The following is a 5175-nucleotide window of genomic DNA, read 5'->3' as shown; positions in this document are numbered from 1 at the left end:
AATTGTGCTGCTATGAACATAGGGGTGCATATATCCTTTCTGATTGGTGTTTCTAGTTTCTTGGGATATATTCCTAGAAGTGGGATCACTGGGTCAAATGGGAGTTCCATTTTTAGTTTTTTGAGGAAACTCCATACTGTTCTCCACAGTGGCTGCACCAGTCTGCATTCCCACCAGCAGTTCAGGAGGATTCCTTTTTCTCCGCATCGTCAACAACACTTGTCATTTGTTGATTTGTTGATGATAGCCATTCTGACAGGTGTAAGATGGTAACTCACTGTGGTTTTGATTTGCTTATTTTGGATGATTAGTGACTGAGCATGTTTTCATATGTCTCTGGGCCTTCTGTAGGTCCTCTTTCGAAAAGTGTCTATTTAGGTCCTTTGTTCATTTTTTGATTGGATTGTTTATCTTCCTTTTGTTAAGTTGGATGAGTTCCCTATAAATTTAGGAGATTAAAACCTTATCTGAGATACCATTGGCAAATATGTTCTGCCATGCAGTGGGCTTTTTTATTGTTTTGTTGATGGTTTATTTTGCTGTGCAGAAGCTTTTTATTTTGATGTAGTCTCATTTGTTTATTTTCTCCTTAGTTTCCATTGCCCTAGGAGCTATATTGGTAAAGATATTGCTACAACAAATGTCTGATATTTTGCAGTCTATGGAGTCTTTTAATTTTTTTATAGTTTCCCATCTTACATTTAAGTCCTTTAACAATTTGCATTTGTTTTGTGTATGGTGTAAGTTGGTGATCTAGTTTCATTTTTTTTTTGCATGTATCTGACCAATTTTCCTAGCAGCATTTAGTGAAGAAACTGCCATGACTCCATTGTATGCTCTTGCCTCCTTTGTCAAATATTAATTGAACATAATGGCTTGGGGCAATTTCAGGATTCTCTGTTCTGTTCCATTGGTCTATATGTCTGTTCTTGTTCCAGTACCAGGCGGTTTTGAGAACTGTGGCTTGGTAATATAGCTTGATATATGGTGCTGTGATCACTCTACCTTTGTTATTCTTTCTCAGGATTGCTGTGGCTATTGGGGTCTTTTTTTATTCCAGATGAATTTTTGGAGATCTTTGAAATATGCCGTTGGTATTTTAATGGGGATTGTATTGCATCTGTAGATTGCTTTGGGTAGTATGGAAATTTTAATGATATTGATTCTACCAATCCATGAACACGGTATTTTCTTCCATTTGTTTATGGCTTCCTCTATCTTTTTTTCCCATGTCCTGTAGTTTTCTGAGTACAGGTCTTTTACCTCCTGAGTTAAGTTTATTTCTAGGTATCTTAATTTTTTTTTTTTTTTGCAATGGTGAACGGGTTTGTTTTTTAAGTTTCTCTTTCTGTGAATTCATTATTGGTGTATAAAAAAGCCATAGATTTCTGGGTGTTAATTTTTCTTTCTTGTGCCATTCCCGAATTCATTTATTAAGTCTGGTACTTTTTTGATGGAATTTTTGGAGTTTTTTAATGTATAATATAATTTCATCTGTGAATAATGATAGTTTTACTTTTTCTTTTCCAATTTGGATGCCTTTTATTTCTTCTTCTTGCCTGATCACTATGGCTAGCACTTCCAGTACTATATCAAACAGGAGTGGTGAAAATGGGCATCTGTGTCTTGCTCCTGCTCTTGGGATAAATAAATTTAGGTTTTGTCCATTGAGTATGATGTTGGCTGTAGGTTTGTCATATAAGGCTTTTATTATGTTGAGGTATGATCCCTCTATTCCCACTTTGCTGAGAGTTTTTATCAAGAAAGGGTGTTGGATTTTGTGAAATGCTTTTTTTTTCATCAATTGATACAATTATGTGATTTATGTGTCTCAATTTGTTTATGTGATTTATAACATTTATTGATTTGTGGATATTTTACCATCCTTGCATCCCTGGAATAAATCCCACTTTGTCCTGGTGTATGATCCTCCTAATGTAATGCTGGATCCGATTTGCTAGAATTTTGTTGAGGATTTTGCATCTATGTTCATCAAGAATATTGGTCTGTAGTTCTCTTTCTTTGTGGTGTCTTTCTCTAGTTTTTAAATAAGGCTAATGCTGATTCATAGAAAGATCTTGGAAGTGTGCCTTGCTCTCGAATTTTTTGGAATAGTCTGAGGAGGATAGGTTTTAGTTCTTTTAATGCTTGATAGAACTCCCCTGCAGAGCCATCTGGACCAGGGCTTTTGTTTGCTGGAAGATTTTTGATTATTGCTTCAATTACAGCAGTACCTCTCGGCCTATTCAGGTTTCGTTATTCATTGTGATTGAGTTTTGGGAGCTTGCATTTTTCTAAGAATATGTCCATTTCATCTAGGCTGTCCAGTTTGTTGGAATTAAGGTGTTCATAGTATTTTTACATATTCCTTTCTATTTCTGTTGGGTCAATTGTCACTTCACCTATTTCATTTCTGATTTTGTTGGTTTGGGTCCTTTCTCTTTGCTTCTTGTTGAGCCTGGCTAGAGGTTCATCAATTTTGTTTATCCTTTCAAAGTACCAGCTCTTGGTTTTATTGATCTTTTGTATTTTTTTTCTTTTTCTTTTTTTGGTATCTATGTCATTTATTTTCACTCTGATCTTTATTATTTCCTCCCTTCTGCTTACTCTGGGCTTTTATTGTTACTCTCTTTCTAATGCTTTGAGTTGTAGGGTTAGATAATTTATTACCATTTTTTTCTTTATTTCTTTTTCTTTTTTTATGTAGGCCTGTAGAGCTATGCACTTCCCTCTCAAGACTGCTTTCACTGTGTCCCATAGATTTTGGATTATTGTGTTTTCATTGTCGTTTGTTACCAGGATGCTTTTTAGTGATCCCATCTCTCAGTTTCCTTATGTGAAATACAGTAAGAGTAAATATCTCCCAACAGCATTGATGTGCCTGAGATATGATGTAAAGCAACTAGCCCAATAAATGATGGATAATAATATCTATTACAATATTAGATTCATCCTCCTTTTTCTGAAATTATTTCTTAGTCTATCTCTATATAGCACCAATCAGCTAAAATTTTGCTCTTACCAGCCAGGAAAAAGAAAAATCAGATATTGCTCCAGCTTAACTGCTGAAATGATCCTGGATTCATAGGAATGAATAATCTCAGATGTTATGGTTTTGAATGAGTGTCTATATTTCTATTGGAGGTACAGTTAGAAATGGTCAAGGAGCAAAAAGGTTAAAAATAAAATGTACTCTTTAGCTCAATAACTTTAATTCTAAAATATTTGTGAAAACAACCCTTGAAAAGCATTATGCTAAGTGAAATAAACCAGTCAGAGAAAGATAAATACTACATGATCTCACTCATTTGTGGAATATAGAGAACAACATAGACTGATGAACAGGGACAGATCCAGAGAAGGAGAAACAGTGATCAGACTGTCAATTCCCGGAGGGAAAGTAGGGGAGGGTGGGGGTAAGGGAAAGAGATCAACATAAAGGACTTGTATGCATACATATAAGGCAAACCAATGGACCCAGACAACAGCGGGATGAGAGCACGAGGGCAGGGGGAGGTGGAGGTTAATGGGGGGATGAGGACACATTTGTAATACATTAACCAATAAAGAAATTAAAGATTAAAAAAAAGAAATTGTTTTTGTACTTGCTTTTTCTTTAATGGCTTTTAATAAATATGTATCTGTTCACGGTCCTTGGGTATCAGGGTTCTCTCCTGTGAGTTTTCCATTGATTATTCAGGAAGCCTTTCTGTATTTCAGTTGTAATTCCAGCTTGTTCCTGGGAGCATGTTCTTGCAGCACCCTCCTACTCTGCTGTCATTTTTAATCCTGCTTAGTGGTTTTTAGTTCAAGAAACAATGACAGGAACTTAACAAGAACTGTAGGCTGAGGAAGAATCTATCCTTCCTTAGGATTTAAAAAAAAATATTTTTATTGATTTCATAGAAGAAAGGAGAGAGATAGAAACATCAATGATGAGAGAGAATCATTGATTGGCTTCCTCCTGCATGCTCTCTATCAGGGATGGAGCCTGAAACCCAGGTATGTGCCCTGACTCTAAACTCACAATATTTTTCCAGTAATTATTTTTTAACTAACTGCTTCTGTTATTTGGTTATAAATATCACACACACACACACACACACACACACACACACACACACAGTATATATTTATCTTTATTTTCAGTCTTTAAAATATTTAGTCCTTTGAAATTTTTTTCTTTTTAAAATTTTATTGAATTTATTGGGTTGAGTTTGGTTAGTAAAATTATATGTTTCAAGTGTACATTTTCTGTATATTGTATTGTGTTTTATGCGCCCCCCCTCAAAGCCACATCTGCTTCCATCACCATCTATCTTTCTTCAACCCTCATCTACCGCACCCTCCCCCCCCCCCCAACCTCCCTTTCCCTCTGGTAATCACTATAGTGTGGTCTGTGTCTATGAGCTTTATTTTTCTGTTTGTTTAATCCCTTAAAACAGTGTAAGAATAGCTCAGTCAGCAAACATTTCACCAACTTAAATCCCTTTAAAATTGTCACATGAACATTTGTTACTATAGGACAAGATATTTTAATTCATTCTCTATAAAATCTACTTTATAAATTTAGACCTTATCCAGCCACATATTCAAGGTTCTGGAAACTCACATTATTTTTTGCTGTGCTTTAAGCTTCCATGTTTCTGGACATAAGATAATAATATAAAGGCTTTATTATTGTACTGTTTTTGAACCCAGGAAAAAGTTTTGTGCTTTTCTGATGTAAGAGTTTCTTTGTGCTTTGTTGTCTTAAATGGATCAAGTCAAGTACATGTTTTTTTGCCAAAGTCATTCTATTGAAATACCAGTGTGCCCACGTTTGAAAAGCCACCCCATACCACTGCATTGCTGCTGATGTCTTTTATATCTGGAAAGGGCTGTTTCTCCTCATGAAAACAGTAATTCATTTTAGCAGCTGACTCTCCTGACAATCTTAATGTCAAACTTGAAAATGACAAGGTGACAGTTTTGCTTTTCCTGAACAGAACATAGTGCAAATTAACTATCCTATCTAATAATAGACAAAGATTGAAATTAACCGTACCTCCGCTATGCTTCCCATTGGCTAATCAGCGAGATATGCAAATTAACCACCAACAAAGATGGTGGCTGGCAGCCATGCAGCTGAAGCGAGCAGGAGGATTGCTTGCTCCAGTGATGGAGGAAGCCAAG

Source organism: Myotis brandtii, unplaced genomic scaffold (assembly GCF_000412655.1).
Source record: "Myotis brandtii unplaced genomic scaffold, ASM41265v1 scaffold40, whole genome shotgun sequence".
Classification (NCBI taxonomy): domain Eukaryota; kingdom Metazoa; phylum Chordata; class Mammalia; order Chiroptera; family Vespertilionidae; genus Myotis; species Myotis brandtii.
This window is presented reverse-complemented; position numbering follows the sequence as displayed.